At 41.7% G+C, this 25,603-nt stretch overlaps 1 protein-coding gene across 1 annotated transcript in view; it reads right to left on the bottom strand.

The window, feature by feature from the left end:
- LOC120528023 (octopamine receptor-like) overlaps positions 1 to 19,023 on the bottom strand; it is a 94,607-nt gene extending 75,584 nt beyond the window's left edge. Inside the window, exon 1 of the mRNA XM_039751988.1 lies at positions 18,954 to 19,023. The gene's annotated coding sequence lies outside the window, so the exon portion shown is untranslated. The remainder of the gene's footprint in view (positions 1 to 18,953) is intronic.
- Positions 19,024 to 25,603: the final 6,580 nt, after the last annotated feature.

Genomic DNA, 25,603 nt, shown 5'->3' on the forward strand with positions numbered 1-25,603 from the left:
CGCCGGGCCAGCCGCTGCCTAGCAACTGCCCTTTCTGGTTGTATGATTCCTGCAGATGGAGCAGGCCTGCCATCGAGTTCATGCGCTCTGGAGTTTTTTTGCGTCTCTACCAAGACTGTACCAGTTGAACAAACACAAACACACGACCGACTGATGGCTCAATAAAATGAGAATGCATGTCAGGAAATGAGCCCGGTGATTTTTTTTTTTTCCCTACTTGAGATCTTCATTTAAATACTAAATGACAATAAAAAACACACGCAGAATTAAAACATTAACTTCCAGAGAGGACTAAACACCTTTTTTGTTGTATCAATGGGACAAAACTCAAATGGAAGAGAAATACTTGTTTGGCTTGTGAGTGTTTTTGTGAAGCAAAGCATTGAGTTTTTTCCAGAGTCATTCTCTAGATATAGAAATATCAGTTGTTGCTGAGCAGATGGAAAAAGATGATCCGCTGTGGCAACCCCTAATGGGAGCAGCCGAAAGAAGAAGAAGAATTGTTGCAGAGCAATTTTAAAATAATGTTATTTGTGGAATATTACTGAATAAAAGTATTATATTTATAAAAACGCTGGGTATCAAATGCTGCTTGAATATGTATTGCACTCAATAAAAGGACTTTTAGCATACTGGGGAAACATTTTTAAGACATCGCAATACCCAAAGAAGTTTGTGTGTCGTGACAGATTGGGTCTTTGTCGTCCCCTTGAACCCTCAGATCTGACGTCAGACACCAGATAAAAGTCCAAAGATGAATATTTATTATAATAATAAAGTGCTCAAAGCACCTCCACTCCACAATACTCATTAAAAATCAAATTCACAATTCAATAAACTCTCCACCACTCACAGACGTGTTGCCACCCTTCCACCCAGCTCAGCTCGTCGTCTGGGAGTTCCCAGAGTCCTTTTATAGTTCCTGACCCGGAAGTGTTTCTCATCCATCAGTCCATGATTCCTTATCACTTCCGGGTCAGATAAAAAGTCCTTTTCTTCACCCCTGAAGTACATCATTCCTCCTGTCCATGTGACTCGGACGTACTTCCGGGACATAGGGCAAACAGTAGTCCCTGGGTCTCCCTGCAGTGACCCCTGGTGGTCCCAACGTTATCCAGCAGGGCTGTACAGGAAAACTCCATAGTCCATGATGCCCTGCTGGAATTTGGGGCACCTCCGTGTCGCAGGGAGGGCTCCATCTGATGGCCTGGGGGAATTGGCCGTAATGAATGGCCGGCCATGGACCACAGTGTATGAAAAGTCACCTAGATTTAATAATTATTTTATTATGGAATAAAATAGGATGGTAATTAAGATCAATTTTCTGTGTGCTTATTCTTCTACAAAAACAAAAAGAAAACCATTCCACCAGTCAAGTGTGTTACATTAGTACTTGCAACACTGCTCAATTAATGGCATCTGTTGGAGTTTGCTAGCAAAATATTTTTAGTGCTTCAACGCCACAAATGGCGTAGTCGGTAGGAAAAGGCTCACTCTGGGGTTCATTGTACATAAAGGGGCTTTGACGAAAACAGATATAATTTCTGGCAGAAATTATAGCAATCCAACAGACTGTAAGTGAAGCTTCTGTTCAAGCTCTCCTACCTTTAGCTTCTAATATTCATCCTACCCAAACTTAACCAATAAAGACCTTCCTGCTTCCTTTAAGTAGAGAACAGATAAAGATCTTTGACCAGGCAGAGAAGTAGGAAAACCACCTTTAAATAGTAATACTTTGCAGGCCTGCCATAATATCCATCCATCCATCTATCCATTATCCAACCCACTATATCCTAACTACAGGGTCACGGGGGTCTGCTGGAGCCAATCCCAGCCAACACAGGGCACAAGGCAGGAAACAAACCCCAGGCAGGGTGCCAGCCCACTGCATGCCATAATATTAATAAAAAATAATGATAAAAGGAGATACAAGCCAGGCAGCTTTAGCCCATTGCTTTAAGAGCTGACTTAATGATATATTAAAGATAACATGACCCCAGTTTTTGAGATATGGAAGCTTATAGTAAAAGGTTAGACTCAGGAAATAATATCAGTGCTTCCAGGCTCTCTTACAGAAAGACATTTTTCTAAACTCTGCTGTAATACATAGAAGCTCTACTCAATCTACGCTCAACGCACTTCTATTCCATGCATTGTTGACAGGCCCACAGGTAGAAAGCAGCCCTGAAGCAACATAATAGATGGTTGGCACCCCTTAGAGACGCACAGTCTTCCAGCAGGAGAAAGGAGGTCAGCTCAACAGTGATGAGATGGTTTCTCATGTTTTAAGACAACGGAAAAGTGAGGGGGGCTCAATTTCTGGAGACCATACTGCTAGACTATATAATGTAGGCAGGCACGGTGACCTGATTATTTAGGCAATGGGCTTCAAGCCACAAGATGGTCAGTTCACTCACTGCATCTGAATCGCTCTATGACCCCGACCAGTCGCTTATAATGCAGGTAAAGACTGCAATGTATTCTAACCATGAAATCACTTTGAGAAAAGGCATTTCGCCCAATAAAATATATTTCCTTGCCAGTGACTGCATAAAGTGGGCTAGCTAGCCTTTAACTCTTTCAGGGCTGATGTCGACCTTTATTGAAATTCAGGGGTAGAGGACGGTAATCAGCTGTAAACTGCGACAAAACTTGTTCTTACCTTTAAGTTTGACTCTCTTTGTCAATGTCAATGTCAATTTATTTATACAGCACATTTAAAACAACATAGTAATGCTGCGGCTAAAGTGCTTTACAATAATAGAATAAAAGAAAAAACAATAAACAATAAAACATAAATAGCAATAACATATATGAACATAAAATAAGATAGATAATAAATAGAGATGTTATATGATCACAAAGAGGAAAACTGAACGCAAGTGAAAAGAAGTGAGTTTTTAATCTCATTTTGAACAGTTTAATTGTAGACGACTCCTTTATGTGATGAGGTAAAGAGATCCACAGGCGAGGGGCAGCAGCTGTAAAAGCCCTGTCTGTCCCCCTTAGTTTTACATTTGGTAAGAGGGACAACAAGAGACAACTGACCAGAAGATCTAAGCACTCTGGATGGCTGGTGTAAAACACACAGTTTTGATAAATAGGCAGGAGCGAGCCCATGTAACGATTTAAAAACTAGCAACAAGATTTTAAAATCAATTCGAAAACTGACAGGCAGCCAGCGTAAAGAAGCTAAAATAGGAGAAACAGAGTCAGACTTCCTTGCCCCAACCAGAAAGTGAGCGACAGCATTTTGGACCAACTGTAACCTGCGTATCAGAGATTTGCTAATCCCAGAATACAGCGAATTGCAATAATCGAGGCAAGAAAAGATAAAAGCATGAGTAGCTTTCTCAAGATCTTTAGAAGATAAAAAAAGGCTTGATCTTACCTAATAGACGAAGTTGGAAAAAGCAACTCTTGACTGTAGAATTTACTTGTTTTTCAAAAGAGAGGTTACTGTCAAAGGTAACACCAAGATTGTGGACTTGGAAAAGACAGAGAAAGAGCCGAGAAGTCCAAGACCAATTTGGGCTTTAGCTGGTGGATCCACCATAAGCACCTCCGTTTTATTTTGATTTAGATCAAGAAAATTATTGGCCATCCGGGATCTTAGTTCAGACAGACAGTTGTGGAGTTGATTTGTTGCAGAGTTGCAGACGGGAACATAAACCTGAGTGTCATCAGCATAGCAGTGAAACGAAATGTTAAATTTCCTAAAAATCGCTCCAATAGGGTAAAGGTATATAGAGAATAAAATAGGACCCAAAATGGATCCCTGAGGAACACCACATTTAAGAGGAACAGTAGATGAAAAGGAGGAATTTAAAGTCACTGAAAAGTATCTACCAGTTAAATATGACCTGAACCAGTTAAGAGCAGCCCCTTTAATCCCAACAAGATGTTCGAGCCGCATCAGCAATATTTCATGATTAATAGTATCAAAGGCAGCGGACACGTCAAGGAGGACAAGGACTGTCGCATCACATGAGTCAGTAATAAGAGAGATGTCATTGAACACTTTCAGGAGTGCCATTTCAACACCATGATAACGCCTAAAACCAGATTGGTAGGTCTCAAAAAAAATTATTGGAGTTAAAGTGATTGACCAATTGATTATAAATAATTTTTTCTAGTATTTTAGCTGGGAAATTGGACGAAAGTTGGTTAAAACTCCAGGATCTAATCCTGCCTTTTTTAGATGGGGACAGACTGCAGCTTGTTCTTTGCTAGAATGGAAGTCAAGAGCTTTGTTGATTTAACCACGATTCCTTGCATGAGTAGCGAAGAGCAAACAACCTCAAAAATGGCATCGACATCTGGCGAGAGACTAAATACACCATGTACGTTTTACATACAGTATTATTGCTGAATCGCACTTTGACTTGTTGGACTTGGAATTTGATGCAAGTGATCAGGAGTTGGACATCGAATACGAAAGTGAGGTACCAGCATCAGCTGATGAGTCCCCAGTTGATCGTGGTGTTGAACACGTTTGTGTAGCTGCGTTTGCCTGGGAGGACCACCACTTTTGATGACAAGAGGTACAAACCATATTGTGTCACACTGCGACTGCCACCGCTGCCCACCTTCTGTGCGAAGGAAACCAGCCCACCATGCATTCCTGCTGGCTATCGAGGTGCCCCTGCGCAGCCACTGCTTCCAGAGATGCCGAACGTGCGCCAACAGCAACCACAGCAGCCACAGCACGTAGCAACAGACGTTTTATGTTGATTTATGTGAGAAACCATTGCTTTGTGCGCTTTTCAGAAAACTGAGTTTTTTGGGAAAAATATTCAGCCCTCAAAGAGTTAAAGTCAGTGGCTGAGGTCTGTCCAATAGTCTTGATGATCTGGATGGGGGTGATAACAGACTTTGAAGATCAGGGAGACTGGAAAAGAAAACCCATCAGGTGTGTTAACAACGATGCAAATGCCCACTTGGAGGGCAAAGCTGTGGCCACATTTGAAACATCAGCCAATACTTAGAAGTGAGGCCCAAACGTTTAGTCTTGTATTGCCGACTCCTCACTTCCATGGGCTTTATTATAATAAAGATAATCATTTAGATGATTTTCATCTTTTTACAGCTGCAAGAATTATTTATAACATGGATGTAGACGTGATTGCTGTCTTATACACAGTCGCCAGTCAGCTTGTACTGTATAGAGTGCCTTTTACCTGTGGTAATAGTCTCAAACCAACAACACTTAATAAAAAACATGAAACTTGACACTCGCCTTCTTCATGTTACTAGCCTCTTCTGGCACTTGGTGCCACTGCTCTATTTCGAAATTGTTTTCCCACCCATGGAAAAGACACTGGGAGCCTTGCAATCAACAGATGGAAAGAATCTTTCATCAGCTTGGACTTTCCATCAGAAACGTTGTGATCGGGCAGTGGAAGGACAGACTGCCACAGTAGGAACGTTGGGACACCAACCGGGTCGTCCCGTTTAATCATCGTGAGACGAACAAAGTCAGCAAAATAATGAAAAATAGAGCTTCAACTCTCTCGTGTACAGGGACTTCTTTCCCAATAATAATGTTCTCACAGCGTCACGGGATCTGGCGTTCATCTTGTTCCGGTATCCCGGCAGAAGCCACCCTTCTCTTTGTCGGTGCTTCCTTTACACCGGTACTTCCGGAAGGGGCGGCGTTAAGTGCCCTTGCCAGGCGGCTTCTCAGAGCCATTGGGGAAGAGGAAAAACAGGACAATGTCAGTGGCATACCCCCCCACCCCCCTCTCGTCTCGGCGGGCTATTGTTCACCTTTCCCTGGCCCGTAGAGGAGTCCACACGTGACAACGTATACCGAAGAATGTCCAAGAAGGGGTGGACGGTCAGTTGGCTGAGGTCTCCAGGACTGTGTCAGTTAAAACTGGCCATGGACTCTCCAGAGGTGTATTTTCACCAGAGATTATGCTGACTGGATATTTTTTGTTATCCTTTCCTCCAATGTCAGCTTGCCATAGCTCGATGGTAATGTTAATGGTCAGTTGTTGCTGGGCTCCATTTATACGAATCACATTGGAGTCGCTTTGTCTTGCTGTGTGTTTACCCTCATCTTTGTCTTTACATTTGTGCATTGTACAATTTGCTGTGGATTCAGAAAGTATCAAGACTCCTTCCTGTTTTTCATATGCACTAGCCATGTAAGCCCGTGCTGTAAAAAACCCGGGGTCCTAGAAACTATTGAAATCGTCAGAAAAAAAACTGAAATGTAGAGATGTCAGGCAATTGAAAGGAACTACTCTGGGCATTTCTCTCCTAGGAGGATTCATTTTGCCGACATGCTTTCCTCGCTTGTGTATTAGCAGCGGGAGGAAAAGTAAAAAGGGGTGGCACAGTGGATAGCGCTGCTGCCTCTCAGTTAGGAGACCCGGGTTTGCTTCCCAGGGATCCTCCCTGTGTGGAGTTTGCATGTTCTCCCCATGTTTGAATGGGTTTCCTCCCACAGTCCAAAGACATGCAGGTTAGGTGGATGGGCGATTCTAAATTGTCCCATGTGTGTGCGTGCCCTGCGGTTGGCTGGCACCCTGCCTGGGGTTTGTTCCCGCCTTGTGCCCTGTGTTGGCTGGGATTGGCTCCACCGTGACCCTGTGTTCGGATTCAGCGGATTGGAAAATGGATGGATGGATGGAAAAGTAAAAGGGATACCATTTTGCAGATGTTAGCGGCTAAGCAACTTTCTCTTTCTTCCGTGGTTTCATTTCTGTTGACGTGCTCGCCTCACTTGTGTTATTACTGGCTAAGCGAGTTTTCTGTTTCCTCACAGATGGAGCCCTTACCCAGACTCCGTCGGGCAGACAGACACACACACTTCCACGCGTAGACATTTATATATAAGATAGCTCTATCCACTAAGTGTGAGTGTCAGAGCTTCACAGATAGCACATAATTACAAACTCACAACATATTCAGACCCCATTGCTTTATTCACATTTTGCTATTTTGCTGTCTTGTGCTAAAGTCATTTAATTTTTTTCTTCCAACAGCCAATACCCAAGTATGACAAAGCAAAAACAGGATGTGGAAAATATTTCCAAATTTATTAATGCTAAAAACCTGAAACATGACACTGAGACCCTTAAAATCCAGTCCGGGTACCCATTTTATCAATCATCATTGAGATGTTTCCACACCTTCATTGGAGTTCATGTGTGGCAAATCCAATTGATTGGACAGGATTAGGAAAAGCACACACCTCTCTATAGGAGCTCCCAGAGTGGAGTAACAACCAAGCCACGAGGTCGAAGGAATTGTGTGGAGACAGGAACGTGTCGAGGTGCAGATCTGGGGAAGGCTACAAAAAATTTCTGCAGCACTGAAGGTTACCAAGAGCACAATGGTCTCCATAATTCTTAAATGGGAGAAGTCTGGAACAACCATGACTCTTCCTAGATCTGGCCACATGGTAGAACTGATCAGTGGGGACTAAAAGGCCCTTGGTAAGAGAAGTGACCAAGAACCCAATAATCAGTCTGGATAAGCTCCAGAGAATCTGTGTGGAGATGGGTGAAACGTCCAGTAGTATGGGATTAAATAATTTAGAGATTTGTATATAAATAATGTCTTTGCATCCTATGAACAATTCCACTCTAAATTTAGTTTCCCATCAACACAAATTTTCCACTGTCTCCAAATTAGAAACTTTGCTAAACAAAATATGCCCAATTTTCCTCACCTCCCATCTATTTCTATTCCAGAATATTGATCAGTATTGAAGACTCAGAGAGAAATTCTATAATATATAAAAACATTTTAAAGTCCTTTCCCTTTAAAGATCCCAAATTACAGCGGGAAAAGGATCTCTCACTCAACATTTCAGAAAAGGAGTGGAAAGCAGCCATGCACAGAATTCACTCAAGCTCCATATGTGCAAAGCATGCAATTAGTCAGCATAAAATGATATATCGAGCACATCTCTCTTGTTTAAAATTGTCCAAAATGTTTCCAGGGCAAGATCCAACCTGAGAACGTTGCAATCGAGCTCCAGCCTCACTGGGTCACATGTTTTGGGCCTGCACCAAATGAACATCATTTTGGACCAAAATCTTTAAATGCCTTTCAGACAGCCTTGGTGTCACAATCCCCCTTAATCCACTAACAGCGTGTTTGGTGTTCTTCCAGGTGGGCTTAAATTAGAGAAGGACAAACAAACTGTGATTGCCTTTACCACACTTTTGGCACACAGACTTATTTTGCCACACTGAAAGAATCCTAACTCTCCTCTTTTAAGTCAGTGGTTAACTGATGTTTGATACTATTTGAAATTGGAAAAAAACAAATTCTCACTTAGAGGATCTGTGCAGAACTTTTTTATAAAGCCAGGCAGGATCAAATCAATAATTAAACATCTAGGCATTGAAGTTCGTGTATCTGTCTGTCCCTCCCATCCTAACTAGGAAAAGAAAATCCGAACACATTTCTCCAGTTTTAATGTCACTACACTGGTTACCTGTGTCATTAAGGATTGACTTTAAAATTCTGCTTATGGTTTATAAAGCCTTAAATAATCTCGCCCCATCTTATATATCGGAATGTCTGACACCTTATATTCCAAATTGTAACCTTAAATCCTCAAATGAGTGTCTCCTTAGAATTCCAAGAACAAAACTTAAAAGAAGTGGTGAGGCGGCCTTCTGCTGTTATGCACCTAAAATCTGGAATAGCCTGCTTATAGGAATTCGCCAGGCTGATACAGTAGAGCACTTTAAAACACTGCTGAAAACACATTACTTTAACATGGCCTTCTCTTAACTTCACTTTAACTTAATCCTGATACTCTGCATGTTCAATTCTTCAAAATAACTATTCATGGTGGCTCTAAAATCCATACTGACCGCAACTCTCTTTTCTGTTTCTTTTTCCAGTTTCTTTGTGGTGGTTGCCTGCGCCACCACCTCCTACTCAAAGCTTCATGATGCTCAAACAATGATGGATGGATTAAAAGGCAGAAGTCTACGTGACCATCATCATCATCAAGCCCTTCCGTGAGAACCCTAAATCCAAAGAGGACTGTTTCATTTATATTAGGTAGAATGCCCAGAGGGGACTGGGCGGTCTCATGGTCTGGAATCCCTACAGATTTAATTTTTTTTTTCTCCAGCCGTCTGGAGTTTTTTTTGTTGTTTTTTCTGCCCCCCCTGGCCATTGGACCTTACTTTTATTCGATGTTAATTAATGTTGATTTATTTTGGTTTTTTTTTCTTATTGTGTCTTTTATTTTTCTATTCTTTATAATGTAAAGCACTTTGAGCTACTGTTTGTATGAAAATGTGCTATATAAATAAATGTTGTTGTTGTTGTTGAAGTGTGAGGTGACAGTACAAAGCTCAAAGAAAGTGACTCTGTTGCCAAAGTGAAACCGCCTAGAAAAGAGAAACTCATTTAGCTGCTAATACACAAGCAAGGTGAGCACATCGGCAAAACAAAACCTCAGAGGAGGGAGAAACTCACTTAGCCGCTCATACACAATGGAGGTGAGTATGTCAGCAAAACGAAACCTCAGAGGAGGGAGAAACTCACTTAGCCGCTCATACGCAATGGAGGTGAGCATGTCAGCAAAACGAAACCTCAGAGGAAAAAGAACCTCACGATTGATCGATTGAAGGCTTTTTACAGCACGCCTAGAAAAGAGAAACTCACTTAGCTGCTAATACACAAGCAAGGTGAGCACATCGGCAAAACGAAACCTCAGAGGAGGGAGAAACTCACTTAGCCGCTCATACGCAATGGAGGTGAGTATGTCAGCAAAACGAAACCTCAGAGGAGGGAGAAACTCACTTAGCCGCTCATAGACAAGTGAGGTGAGTACATTGGCAAAATGAAACCACTGAGGAAAAAGAACCTCACGATTGATCGATTGAAGGCTTTTTACAGCACGCCTAGAAAAGAGAAACTCACTTAGCTGCTAATACACAAGCAAGGTGAGCACATCGGCAAAACGAAACCTCAGAGGAGGGAGAAACTCACTTACTCACAATGGAGGTGAGTATGTCAGCAAAACGAAACCTCAGAGGAGGGAGAAACTCACTTAGCCGCTCATAGACAAGTGAGGTGAGTACATTGGCAAAATGAAACCACTGAGGAAAAAGAACCTCACGATTGATCGATTGAAGGCTTTTTACAGCACGCCTAGAAAAGAGAAACTCACTTAGCTGCTAATACACAAGCAAGGTGAGCACATCGGCAAAACGAAACCTCAGAGGAGGGAGAAACTCACTTAGCCGCTCATACGCAATGGAGGTGAGTATGTCAGCAAAAGGGAGAAAAACCTCAGAGGGAGTATGGACAAAACCTCAGAGGAGGGAGAAACTCATTTAGCCACTCATAGACAAGTGAGGTGAGTACATTGGCAAAATGAAACCACTGAGGAAAAAGAACCTCACGATTGATCGATTGAAGGCTTTTTACAGCACGCCTAGAAAAGAGAAACTCACTTAGCTGCTAATACACAAGCAAGGTGAGCACATCGGCAAAACGAAACCTCAGAGGAGGGAGAAACTCACTTAGCCGCTCATACGCAATGGAGGTGAGTATGTCAGCAAAACGACACCTCAGAGGAGGGAGAAACTCACTTAGCCGCTCATAGACAATGGAGGCGAGTACATCGGCAAAATGAAACCACTGAGGAAAAAGAACCTCACGATTGGTCGATTGAAGGCTTTTTACAGCACGGGCTTACACAGCTAGTCTATAATATTTTAGAGTAAGCACTTATATCGGCGAGAAAGACTCCTTTCCCTCTTTACTACTCTCAAAAGTTTTACTTTGGCTGTTGGCCTTCCTCTCTTTCTCATGGGTGGGGATAGAATTGAATTTAGTTCTGTTAAGTTTGACTTGATTGTATGAAATGTTACATGCTTTGAATAAATTCAATAAAAGTAAAAAAAAAAAACTTCCAGTAGGACAACCATTACTGCAACACCCCACCACATTTTTAAAAACAATGGTTCTTAAATGGCCTATTATGGCTCTTTACTGGTTTGTGTGGTTCCATGTAGAACTATTGCTCGATTAAGCACCATTTCATTCTGGGTTGGGGTTCTTTGTATATGATGATGGTTGTTTTGTACTTTGAAAAATGTCCTAATATGGTAGGCTACCTGTCAGGATACCAACAGATTAAGAAAACCTGGATCTAACCTGGGTGGCACGGTGGTGCAGTGGTAGTGCTGCTGCCTCACTTTAAGGAGACCTGGGTTTGCTTCCCGGGTCCTCCCTGCATGTTCTCTTCGTGTCTGCATGGGTTTCCTCCCACAGTCCAGAGACATGCAGGTTTGGTGCGTTGGCAATCCTAAATTGTGCTTGGAGTGTGTGTGTCCTGCGGCGAGCTGGCACCCTGCCCTGGATTTATTCCTGTGTTGGCTGGGATTAGATCCAGCAGACCCCTGTGACCCTGTAGTTAGGATATAGCGGGTTGGAAAATGGATGGATGGATATAACCTGTGTTACTGTAATCCAACTTCTGTTTGAAACCATTAGTATTTCACCATCTATTTATGGTTATTAACTGTATGAAGCCTTCTATGGATCTAACTAAATAAAGGTTACTTCTGGAACCTTCATGTGGATTGGTCTGTAGTCATCTCTCTGAAGAACTGCTCTGGCACCTGTATTTTTAAAAGTGCATTCTAGGTTTTATGACTAACCGGCCACACAGAAAGCCTTTTCTCAGTAAAAGAAACATGAAAGCCTGCATGGAGTTGTCAGAAAAGCACCTAAAAGACTCTCAGATCTCTGCTCTGATGAAACCAAGTTTAGTGTCACGTCTGAAGGAAACCATGAGGGCACCACTCATCCATTACCTGTGGAGTACCATTCCAAGTGTGAAGCATGGGGGAGGAAGCTTCATGTTGAGGGGTTGTTTTACACTGGTGGGGACTGGGAGAGTAGACAGGGTTGAGGGAAAACTGAACAAAGTATAGCAGAGAGCTATCCTTAATGAAAAGCTGTTGCGGAGTGCTCTGGACCTCATACTGGGCCAAAGGATTACGTTAGAGCAGGACACAAAGCAAAGACAACACGGGAGGTGCTTATGGACAACTCTGGGAATGCTCTTGAGTCGCCCAGCCACAGCCAGACTTGAACCCTACTGAACCTCTCTAGAGAGACCTGAAAATAGCTGCCCACCAATGGTCTCCATCCAACCTGATAGAGAGAAATGGCAAAAAAATCCTCAAATCCAGGAGTGTGAAGCTGGTAATGCCAAGGTTGTAATCGCTGAGTAAAGGACCTTCAGTGCAGTGAAGGGTCTAAATACTTGTCTTAACGGGATAGCTTATTTTCAATACATTTGCAAAAATGTCTAAAATATGGTTTTCATTTTGTCATTTTGCATTTGCATTGAGTGTTACGTGATATGTTTGGCACGAGGCTGCAACATAACAAAATGTCAAAAAAGTGAAGGGGTCTGAACACTTTTTGAGTCCACTGAATAAATTAGGGGATCTTGTTACAACAGCACTTAGGGGAGAGCGAGCGCTATGCATAATAAACTGAATTGAGCTGACTATCGTCATCATTAGGAATCTGAAACAGAAACTTGTGTCTTGAGGATTAGAAAGTTACAGCTTTTGAATTCTGGATGACACAGGATCCACTAAAACGAACCAAACAATGATTCTTTTGACCACTTAAACCATAACACAGAGTTGTATACCCAAAATGCAAATGTTTGAGAAAGGTTATGAAACATGCCCAGTTTACTATTCCATGATATCTGCGCCGTGCTGGCCTTCATCTATTCATTGCTTTATACTTTTATTTTCTTGTTCACGACTGCAAGGGTTCCGACCCTTCACCGCGGCGGCATACATAGACGCACACATCCTGACACAGAGACAATTTATCAACTCCAAGTAGCTGAACTGGCCATTTTAACAACAGAAAATGTTGGTGGGCATGTAGGGAACGTAAAACCTTTCACGAAGGAACTGAATAAAAGATTATCTATGACCACTAAGCTAACGTCTCGCCGTCGACAAGGCAAACAACAACAACATGTATTTATATAGCACATTTTCATACAAATAATGTAACTCAAAGTGCTTTACATGATGAAGAAAAGTGAAATAAAATACAAAGTAAGAATTAAAATAGGACAACACTAATTAACATAGAATAAGAGTAAGGTCCGATGCTCAGGCAGGACAGAAAAAACAAACAAACAAACAAAAAAAACTCCAGACGGCTGGAGAGAAAAAAATAAAATCTGCAATGGTATACGCAGCAAGAAAAGAAGGAAAGAAAGAAAGAGGTTCCGTCTAGTCCATCACTCATAACGTGTATTTATTTACTTCAGAAACAAGAAGTCAGATGTGAGCCCATCACGAAGGTCTCGATGCTGAATACAATGCGCCTGCGCGATCCTCACCTCGCACTCCGCTGTCACATCTTAGGCACGCAGCGCGGTTCAGCTAACAACGTGACGGAATAAAAGCCTAAAAAACGCGACCTGATCGATTCTCAGTCTTCTGATATAATAATCTGTTAGCATCGTGTGTTACTGGGTGGCTAAACGCCACTTCTTCACACTTTCAAATATCTTGGTTCAAATCATAAGAACCAATCACCTAGCACCTTCATTTTTATTTTTTATTTTATAAATCCATTACGATCTGTTCATGATTATTTACTGTGCGGAGCCAGTTACAGATCTGAATAAATAAAAGGTTCTTTATGGACCCTTCAGGTGGGTCTTTTAATGAAAAAAAAAAATCTGCAGAACTACTTTAGCACCTTTATTCTATTTATCTAGTGTCTTATGCCGATAGTTTCATTCTCATTCCTTTCCTCTTGGCTACTTTACAATCTGTTTATCTATAAGGTAGATAATTGTTTCAGTGCTGCATCCATTTTTGGGACTGCTTTGATAGTGGCCGTTGAGATCCAGATTTTCACTTGTCCATAAAAGAAGATGACACTATTCGCCACACCGTCTTATATTCATCTATCCCTTCATTTTCCAGTAAACTCGCACGATTTTGATTAGCAGCTAGCTGGAGTTTACATACCGGCAAGACTGGAGGAGAGGGGAAATCAGCCCTGCACGGGGTGCCAGTCCACCGTATGGTCCACATGTACACACAGGTGCCAGTTTACAGCTGCAGTGCCCGTTCACTTAACATCTTGGGGCTGTGGTAGGAAAATCGGTGTACGCAGTGAAAAGTGAATTCACACACGGGGAGAACACTAAATCTCTAATCGACAGACTGGGGATCCGCGAGGCAGACATGGTTATGATTGTGCTAACATCTTTATCATCATCTCTTAGTGTTTGCATGGATTCCCTTTAGCGAGTTTAGTTTGTTCCCCATCCGAGGATATGATTGGCAAGTCAACACTAGTCCGTTTTTAAATGAGGGTCAAGTGTCCAGCAGTGTCCCGTACAGGGATAGTTCTTGTCTTCCAAAGAACCAAAGCTAATGCGAAAATATGGATATAATTAAGAAAATATGGGTAGAAAATGTGCAGATTTTTGTTTTGCTTTGTTTTAGGCAAGAATGTTGCTTCTGCCTTGCTGATTGTCACTTTCCACTCGTGATGTTTCTTTCATCGGAAAATGCGCTTCTGCTGGGTGACGCACACTGGGCATGTTTTCCTTAGAGCGTTGGTCCGTTGTGGGTTTTCCGTGTAGGGTGTCCTGTGTGTGGAGCTTCTTGTTTCTTTCAGTCCATTCTGCACGGCTGGATTGGCTAACGAGATAAACTGGCCAGGCGCCTACTCGAGTGTCCTAAAGGTGAAGAGGAGTCCAGGTATTTTAGCAGCTCTGCAGCTGCACTGGATAACACCAGGTCAGAAAACGTGAGTCGGGATGCGCTTCAGCAATATCGGTTCTTACATTGCAGATACACAGACTGATTCCAGTCTCCGTCCAATAAATCAGACAGCTCACACTAAAAACAGACTCCGCACTTTTCTTTCACTCCTTACTATTTCTTTATTCAGCCACATTTGATAAAAACCTTAGATTAGATTGGAACAGCTCGTTACCTGGTGAAAAATTCGTTAACTTCTAATTTTCTTCCTATTACCCACTTTGCACACAGGGATCAAGGCAATAAATGAAATGCATTTTGTGCATTTCGGCGGTATCACTGCGTCGGATCTCATTTGTGCTGTCGGTGTGATGTGTGTGGAATTACACCGCCTGCTCTGTCGCCCTGATGCCAGCCTCTGCACTGTCGTTATAGCCGGAGGTCGATAATGCAGCACATTCAGAGGACTTCTCTTCAATGGGAATAGAAGTTTCTGCAGACAGCCGAGGAATTCATTTAATATGCGCGGCTAGAAGGACTCGAAGACTAATTATACAGTACATTATTTTTATATACTATATATTTTTAAGATAAATTGTGCAACTTGAAAATGGGACGTGGACTCTCTCTCTGTGTGGCGTTTGCTTATATAGCTGATTCTGAGGATGTATGTATGATAGATAGATAGATAGATAGATAGATAGATAGATAGATAGATAGATAGATAGATAGATAGATAGATAGATAGATAGATAGATATGAAGGACACTATATAGATAGATAGATAGACAGATAGATAGATTAGATAGATAGATAGATAGATAGATATGATAGATACTATAGATAGATAGATAGATAGATAGATAGATAGATAGATAGATAGATAGATAGATAGATAGATAGATAGATAGATAGATAGATAGATAGATAGAACTGTAAGGCACTATATGATAGATAGATAGATAGATAGATAGATAGATAGATAGATAGATAGATAGAAATAAAAGACACTATGATAGATAGATAGATAGATAGATAGATAGATAGATAGATAGAAATAAAAGACACTATGATAGATAGATAGATAGATAGATAGATAGATAGATAGATAGATAGAAATAAAAGACACTATGATAGATAGATAGATAGATATAGATAGATAGATAGATAGATAGATAGATAGATAGATAGATAGATAGATAGATAGATAGATAGATAGATAGATAGATAGATAGATAGATAGATAGATAGGCAGTGTGGCGTAGTGCTTAGGGCTTTGGATTTCAAACCGTGAGGTTGTGGGCTGAAATCCCGCTGCTGATATTTCGTGATCATGAGCAAATCACCTGACTGGTCTGCACTCCAACTAGAAAACCAAAAAAGAAATTGAATCAATTGTATGACAAATGTTGTAAGTCACCTTGGATAAAGGCGTCAGTCAAATAAGTAAACCTGAATAGATAGTGAAAGGTACTATGTAATTCTAGCTATATATTGAAAGGTACTATATAGTGATTGATAAATATGGAAAAAAAAAACATTTTAAAAATTTTAAAAGAAATCTGGTAATGCACAATTCCTCCAATATTCGAGTAACTCCAGCCGCTACTAATAGGCCTACCTTAGCCGGACGGGTAAAAACAATTCGTGATGAGAAACTCAAGAAACCTCGAGCTGCAGAGTCAATATCAGGAGTTGCACTTTTTTATTTTGTGTTACACGACCAATTTTCTCTGGAGTTAAACCAAACAGTTTCTGAGATGGAATAAATGGAAACTGCATTCACTGATTATTATCTATGAGTTGCCAAAGGCGCTTTATCCTCTAAATGGTGCCATGGTTTAGACCAGGACCAGACCAAAGCGAGTGGTAACCCTGGGGAAGACGCCTATCCGTTTGCGGGACACACTTAAACATTCGCTGGCATGAGACTAAGGTAAGATAGCCAACAACAAAACAGCGTATATTTAGAAGAGTACCAGAGGATACGAAAAAAAAAACAAACAAAAAAAAAAAACACCCAGGGAGAACAAGCAGGACGGCATAGACAAGACATGATCTTGGAAAAGCAGCATCAGTCTTCGGTCAGCTGGCGGCCAATGGCGGTTAATGAGCGCGGATGATTTTGTTGTGCAGCTGCTATTGCGGTGTCCGTGAATGGACGGGTACATACAGAAGCTAGAGAGAGGAAAGGTAGCTGATGGAGGATCAAAATTCTCCTTGCGAAATAATTCACCAATTTCTGGCCTTCATTCAAAACACATATTCCATCCCGTGCACACTTGTCAGTTGAACGCCAGCAGGTGTCATGCCGTGATAGATTGGCTCTCCAGTGTGGGCGGAGACCAAAAATTTGGGGTACGAGTCTAGTTCAGCTCCTCTGTTTCTAGATCAGAATACATCGCTTTACAGAGTTATCGACACCCCTTTTCAGTTGTCAAAAAACCGCTGCCGAAACCTCGCTATGGATTTATGTGATAATGAAAAACAACGTCTCCTTATTTGTTATACGATCTAATCGTTCACTTCAAAACAGACACGAAAACGTTTCTTTCTGTTGCCAAATTTTATAAAGTCTCCTATGCTTGGGTTTTAGTCAGTGCAAAGGGAATGTAACCCAAAAATCCCAAAAGCATCGCCTAGTGAGCATCGCAGTTATCTGCTCTTCCATCACACGTACTGTAGACACGCAACACATTTAATAACAAAACACTGCCCGAAGTCTCTCCGCCTCTTAATAAAACAATGAATCTTTCTGTAAAATTGTTATATTTAAAACATTGAATAGCATACGGTATATACTTTGAAAATATATAGGGATTCTTCGGAATAATAATAATAATCCATCCATCCATTATCCAACCCGCTGAATCCAAACACAGGGTCACGGGGGTCTGCTGGAGCCAATCCCAGCCAACACAGGGCACAAGGCAGGAACTAATCCTGGGCAGGGTGCCAACCCACCGCAGGACACACACAAACACACACACTAGGGCCAATTTAGAGTCGCCAATCCACCTAACCTGCATGTCTTTGGACTGTGGGAGGAAACCGGAGTACCCGGAGGAAACCCACGCAGATACGGGGAGAACATGCAAACTCCACGCAGGGAGGACCCGGGAAGCGAACCTGGGTCTCCTAACTGCGAGGCAGCAGCGCTACCACTGCGCCACCGTGCTGTCAATAATAATAATAATAATAATAATAATAATAATAATAATAATAATAATAATAATAATAATAATAATAATAATAATAATGCTTATGGAGTTGCAAGGTGGCGCAGTACTTAACGTTGCGTCTTCAGCTTCAGTGTTCCGGGGCACAAATACCGGAGCATACATTGCCTGTGCGCGATCTACACATTCTCCCCGTACTAAATCAGGTTAGATTTGATACATTTTATTAAACCCAAGAGGAAATTCAGTATATTTTGGTGGATTTGTCCTCGGTCACTCAATTTTCGCTTCCACATTTCAAAGACGTCCGCCAAAGTGTTGGTTAACTGGCGTGGTTTTGTCGTATGCAGAAATGTCTTGCATTGGACTTCTTACCCAGACGGAATTCCTTGCGGGACTGGGTAGCAACTCCATGTCCTCGAAACTGAATTAAGCGGTTTTATTAAATGAATGGATGAAAAACCATAGTAGCTTCTAGCTGTATGAAGAGTAAGCACTACACTAAGAGAACACCTGAAGGGTTGGAACTGCCAGAACATCTGGACAGTTAGGAACAGGTGACTCGGGTGTCGAAGGAGTGATGTCACTGGGCACAACAGCTGGGCTCTTAATAGAAGCAGCGGTGGCCAAGCGAATTGTGCGACATGGCGCTCCAGCGTTAACTCCGTTATCCGCGGTGCACTGAGCGTGTCAAGTCCCCGCCAGCTGGCAGACGCCAGGGAACGTATCATTAATGGACTCCTAATGACAGGGAACAGACACACAAGACCCATTTTTATATTGGGGAAGGTAAGAGCGCCACATCCGCTTATATTTTATTCTCACCAAAGTCAAAGAGAACACGCGTGTCACACACTGTCCAGCACTCCTCCCACTTCTATTGGAGGGCACTGATGAAGCAGTCTGATTTCCATAACATGCAAACCTACATCGGTTTAAATCGGTCGTTTAGGCGGTCGTTCGTCGGAAGGTCTTTAACAAGTCGAACGAGCAAAGAAAAGCCGCTTCTTACCTGCTCCGTTGGTGGCTCCAGTGCAGACGGAATTGAGCCACACGTGGAACTCGTCGGTCCTCAGTCTGCGAAGCACCGCCTCTGCTAGGTGCCGAGGTTGAGTTTTATCAAAGAAGGATCGGCGAGCGCCCACTAGGTGGCGCATGATCCAAAGGCAATGAAAAGAGAGAGAGAGCGAGAGAGAGAGAGAGAGAGAGAGAGAGAGGGGCTGAAAATGTAGCGAAAAAATAAATCCTCTGATGGTGTTCGGTACTTTTAGGTGTCAACTGAAACGCACACGACCATTTCATTGTGTGAACTTGTCATTTAATCAGTGGAAATAATTCATACTAAGTGTAAAACCAAACGTTAAGAGTATTAAACACGCCTTTGCTAATGCTTACGTATCTTTACACCTACTTGTATACATTGATTTAACAAAATATAATGATGAATGTTCAACAGTTCTTTTTCTTTTCTGTGCCTCATACTACACAAGGAAATAATGAGAACACGCACTACACTGCTACCCAAATGCCTAGGATGTTTACAGCATGTATTGATGCCGCTGTTATTGTTAACTTTATTAAATATACTGCACAATACCGCACGTTACTGCGCAATAAAGGGAGACGTCAATAAATCAATTTTTATTATGTACAACGCCTTTCACATGAGTATCAGATGTGTTGGGAAACCAATTAAGAAACGTATGAAGCCACACATAACAGAATAGAAATAAAACTATTAGAAGTCAGTCTTTCAAGACGGCAGATTGGGAATACATTTTTATTTTTTTTGAAGTATTTTTTTCCCGAAATATTTTTCTATGTCTTCAAACTGACAGGGACGGGTCGGACACGGATCCAAAGTATTGGGTACCAGTTAATGAGTAAAGAAAACAGGTTTTAAAGTTAGGGTGTACAGCAGGAATCACCTTCTCTCAGAAAGTCTTGCAGGTCGCAGACCCGTCCTTCCCATTCAATCGTTTTGGAGGGGGCGGGGCTTCAGAAGCCCAGCGGGGTAGTGGCCACAGATCTCCGGGCAGTTGTCATTCAGAGCTGCATGGAAAAGGTAAGAGACGGTTAACAGCAGGACAAGCTCTTTTCCCTGGGACCCTTGAAGGTGTCCAATAGGCGCACTTGTGGGACAAAATATAAATATAATCAGTTTTTTATACCGTATATAAGCATACTTATATTAAAGAACGCAGGACTTTTAACCTCACCTAAAGCATGGTGTAACTTGGCTCATGTGATAAGTTGTGTCCTGTAAGCTTCTAACTTTTCTAGTGGCTTTCCAGAGTCTATACGCTGACTTTCTACTTATTAGGTTGGGGGAGCATGCGTTGATAGTGCGTTGCTGCGCCCACTACATGGCAAACCACCTGGATCGGGACCCCTTGTTAGGTGTCTTTTTTTTTATCAATGTCTATATAAGTATAGGAATGCATTTGTCTAGTTAGAGTGGTGAAAGTAGAGAGTTCGCTTACCACTCTCCAAAGATCTAGCAAATTTAAATACACACAAACACACATACACATACACCAAACCCTTTTTTAGAGCATTTACTTAAAATAAATCAAGGACAATACACATAAAGACCAACAGGCAGGATGCTAGATATTAACCTGTCTAAGAGTATAATATGCACCTTGTGCTGCTTTGTACATTTTTCTATACACATTCTCATGAAATCCACAGTGAATAGTGCCATATTGAATCATGCTTGATTACCTTATAGCATACAAATAAAAAAATTGCAATAAGCCCCTTATTGAAAGTTTCTTTTAATGGCATGATGTTGAATCTATTTGCCAACAATGGGTTAACCAAAAATCTGAGTGAGGATGAGCATTCACATGAGAAAAACAGAGCTAGACGTGTAGTCAGGGAAGCAGGCTTCTCCTTAACTGTAGAACTTGCAGACAGCTGCATTTTCCATTATTGCCAACCTGGAGGTCAGTCTTGAAATAGCAGCTTTAAACATGCATTGTGTTAATGCCTCCTGTGTTCAGAAAAGGTAAATTAGAATATAAATCTTAAATGTGTAGAAGAAGGAAGATATTATGGAGGGAACTATTACAAGGAGCTTTGGTTTGGGCACAGAAATGAAAATGGGATGTCAGCTAGATTACTCTCTATACTTCATTCTATTCAAATTCACATAATGCACTTTTGTTATACCCACTGGTGCCCACGTGGTCTGTATTCAGATGCTTCAAATTGGCCCGTAATGTATTTATGGCATAGCTTGGAGAGATTATCTCTACTGGACTGCATAAAGCCAACGATTTGATTTTGGAATTATTGTTTCTTTACAATGTTTTGTAGTTTTCCTTATTTATTCAGTGAACACACAACTCATTGTGTTGTAGATTTAATTTTAAATGGCTAAATTTAGCATTTTTGTTCACCAATCTACACTTAATAAACCATCATGACAAAATTAAAACATGTTTTCCAATTTATTAAAAATCAAAACTTAAAACTCTCATTCATATAATTATTCTGACTATTAATTTATTACTTTGTAGAAGCCACTTTACTCTTCTTGGGTAAGCTTTGCACACCAGGATTTGGCCAGTTTATAACATTCTTCCTGGCATATCCCTTCAAGCTCCATTATATTGGATGGGAAGCATCTGTAACCTACTATCTTTAAGTCTCATTCATGTTTTATGTGGTTTAAGTCTGGGCTTTGGTTGGGCCACTCAAGAACATCCAGAGACTTATTGCAAAGCTACTTCAGCATTGTCGTGGGCATGAGCTTTTGGTCATTGATGTTCTGAGAGGTGAATCGTTGCCCCCAGTCTGAGTTCTCATACAATCTGGAGTAGGACCCTTCAGTATTTGGCCACATTCATCCTTCCCTTAATTCTGAACATTCTCCCTGTTCTTGTCACCAAGAAGCACCCCAATAACATAATGCTGCCATCATGTTGATATTAAGCAGATGATGAGTAATGCCTGGTCTTTGACAGAAATAGTGTTTGGAGTTCTGCCCAAACAATTCAATTTTGTCTCATCTGACCAGAGAATCTTTTTCTTCATGCTCTAAGAGTCTAGGTGGGCTGTTACATGCCTTTTACTCAAGAGTGGCTTCTGATTGACGGAGTGCTGCTGAGAGGGACTTCCTTCTGACAGGTTCCCCTGTTTTAGCAGAAGTCTCCTGAAGCTCTGTTAGTGTCACCATTGGATTCTTGGTTACCTACCTGACCATGGTCCTTCTTGCCTGCTTCCTCAGTGTGACCAGATGGTCAACTAAACTCCTGGGATTTCATGTGTAATGCCGTGTGTAGAATTCACACTAAAACATGGTGTACGGACAAAAGTGGAAATATGTGTACGCACAAAAAAATTTAGATGCACAAAACCACGTGTAAGCCAACTTCCACACACTTACGCTCCATAAATCCCAGTCAGCGTGAAAGGTAACGCATGTGCACATTCCTATTGTCCCACCCTGCCTCCTCCCAGAATTTCACCTATTTTAATATGCAAATCAATATAAATATCACATTCTGCTCAGTGTTTGGTTAAAAGACAATAGCAAAAGCACTCACAAAAAAATAGAATTTCAATGAATGCGAAGTGGAGGCAAGGAAAACGCACTAATTGTTGGCTTAAGCAGCAGTATAAACAATAAAAGTTTGTCAAAGGGACTTGAAAGTTCAAGTTCAGAAAGTCGCACAGTGCCTGAAATAAAAAAGAAGTGGTCAGATATCACAGCCCGCTGTCTGTTTATTCTGTTTCAGACAATATTACAAAAGTTGGCCCCCGTGTGATGGACAGGCAGTGATGGTGTTGTTGCGCCAAGCATGTCTTCTGGGACTGGCTGCACACACACTTCTGCCTCAGAAACCAGTAAGCGACCATCTCTTTATGTGCAGACGGACTCAGTTCTGAGTCACATAATCCAATAGTGGATGCTGTAAGAGATGTGGCCAATGAACTAAGAAATGTAAGGGCTGTACTATGTGACATTAACCACAAATTAAATTAATTGTTAAAAAATAAATGCTGCATCTGATTACCTGCTTTAGCATTCTGCTAATTACAATCTAACTAAGTTGTAACTCTGTCCGATTGGACTGATCACTTGGTGAGTCAGGTTCATCATACCTCATCTCTTCAGGTACAGGCAAGCTATGATTGTGTAGCACATTATGAAACACGCTATATTCTGTGCACTACAGAGCAGCACATTACTGGAGTGGAAATGCTTTCTTCTGTATTTACATAAGGTGTCTTTATAGTAGAGCGTCAGCACCAAGCGCCACATCTTCTGCTCTTTATCCACAAAAGGACTGCTTCCTCTTGGATAGCTCTCGGAAATCGAAATCGACTTAGAAACCCGTCATCGTCATGTATAAGTACGCACTCTTTTCTAATTCTTCCATTTGCAATGCCTTCTAGCAACGCTAAAGCAGCTTTGGTATTTGGAATATTTTGGCCATTCCAGGCACAATTATATGGCTACAGAATCATTACAATCAAGTGAATCAAGTAGATTACATTTGTGAATCTAAAAAAGAGGAGGCACAGTGGCGCAGTGGTAGCGCTGCTGCCTCGCAGTTGGGAGACCTGGGTTTGCTTCCCAGGTCCTCCCTGTGTGGAGTTTGCATGTTCTCCCCGTGTCTGCGTGGGTTTCCTCCCACAGTCCAAAGACATGGTGGATTGGTGATTCTAAATTGACCCTAGTGTGTGCCTTGCCCAGGATTGGTTCCTGTGTTGGCTGGGATTGGCTCCAGCAGTCCCCTGTGACCCTGTAGTTAGGATTCAGCTGGTTGGAAAATGGATGGATGGAATCTAAAAAAGAAAAGCAGACCACAGAAACAATAGCACTGCTTTAACGCTGGGTGTCGGCAGTTTGCAAAACCAAGCAGAAACGTGAGCACACAAGGGGGGACCCTGCCAAGTTTAGTTTTTATATATCTTGAAACATCTCGAAGTGAGCACAGAAATGGCTATACACAACAGTTTTGTGCATACACACCATTTATACACGAAGCCCCTGCTGATTCTGAACTATTTCCATTCTACAATTTTTTAGGCCACTTTGCCCCTGTCAACATTCAAAGCTTTAGAAATGGTTTTATCCCCTTGCCTTGATCAAGGTCTAGCCACAGTTTGAGTGCAGAGGTCTTCAGAGAGTTCCATGGACTTTGTGGCTTATGTTTTGACCTGACATGCTGTGCGAATTGTGGAACCTTCTATACACAGGTGTGTGCCTTTTTAAAATGATGTCCAATCAATTCAGTGTGCCGCAGGTGGACTCCAGTCAAGTCCTAGAAATATCTTAAGGAGAATTAAAGCAAATAGGACCCATATTTGGAGTGCCACAGAAAAGGGTCTGAATTACAAGTTTGTTCCCCAGGTACTCAAGGGAAATGGCTGTGTGTTGTCAGGTTTGGGGAGAATGGGGTGGCTGAATGTATCGACCAACAGAGCCGTAGCACCATATGTCACTGCAGGTCTAAGCTGGCAGTTTCAGGGTGAAAGTGACATCACCACATGTCTAGACCAGCAGTTTGGTAATAAACGTGTATACACCGTCACAATTCAAATTGAATGACACGCTAACCACACCCAACCCTAACCTTAACAAAACTAAACCCTAACCTTAACCATTTATCCAACATGCTAACCATCCTAACCCCTAACCTATAACTGCTGGTCTAGAACTGCTGGCATAGTGCTGTGGTGACGTATGGTGCTTTGTCTCTGCAGTTGGATATTATTCGGGGTGGCACGTGTTTCCATTCAAAGTGCCCTCCAGTGCTGCCTGTAATACTTCGTCCCGATGTTCTTCTGGTGAGATTGTGGTGTTTAGAAATTACAGTGATGCATAGGAAGTAACTGTCATATGATGGATGCTGGTCACAGGTAAACAGGATATATGTGCTGCAGGGTACTGATGAACATTGGCAACTTATGGGTACATGCAGTGCATCCAGCATAGATACCGTTCAGGCTAGATGCCCGACTAGTGAGAGGGAGAGGGATTGTTAGACTTCAGTCAGGTGACTTGCAATAAAAGCCGGCCTTTTCACCCTCCAAGAAATTCAGTTGAGTTCAGATCAGGAGAAGGTAAGTTCTCATAAAATTACAATGGCTGCTGGATGATTTACATGCAGGCAAATAGACCGTTATTCCGGTTTGCCATGGCAAGCCAGCTTTCCGTTTGAGTTTTTGGATGGAGTGAAAGAGAAAGAAGACTAAGCATTTTTTTTTAACTTAAGGGCTGACTCTTCGAGCCCCGTTAAAAAGACGCTGATTATTTTGTTTGGAAGTTTTTTTTATTTTTCCGTTTTAAATGTAGGTGTCATATGGTCAATGTAATCTGTTTTGTTTGATTGAACACTCCTTTTTTCGTTTGTTTGTTTTTTATCTTATTTAATTATTCCAGTGTTTTGTGTGCATTGTCTCTATGAAACTTTTTTTTTTGTAATAACTCCTTTTTACTTGTTATATCAGTTGTGTCTGCCTCCCTTATTGTCCCACTGAGTCTTGGTCCTGATATTTCACGTCCCGAGGTGTGAAACACTGCTCACTACTTTTGGTTTCATGCCTTGAGGAGCTTCCTTTTCTCAATTATTGATTTCCTGGTGTTGACCTTGGCTGGTTTATACAACTCTTTCCCTTTTCCCAGTTCCATTCTTAATTCAC

Source organism: Polypterus senegalus, chromosome 4 (genome assembly GCF_016835505.1).
Source record: "Polypterus senegalus isolate Bchr_013 chromosome 4, ASM1683550v1, whole genome shotgun sequence".
NCBI classification, from domain to species: Eukaryota; Metazoa; Chordata; class Cladistia; order Polypteriformes; family Polypteridae; genus Polypterus; species Polypterus senegalus.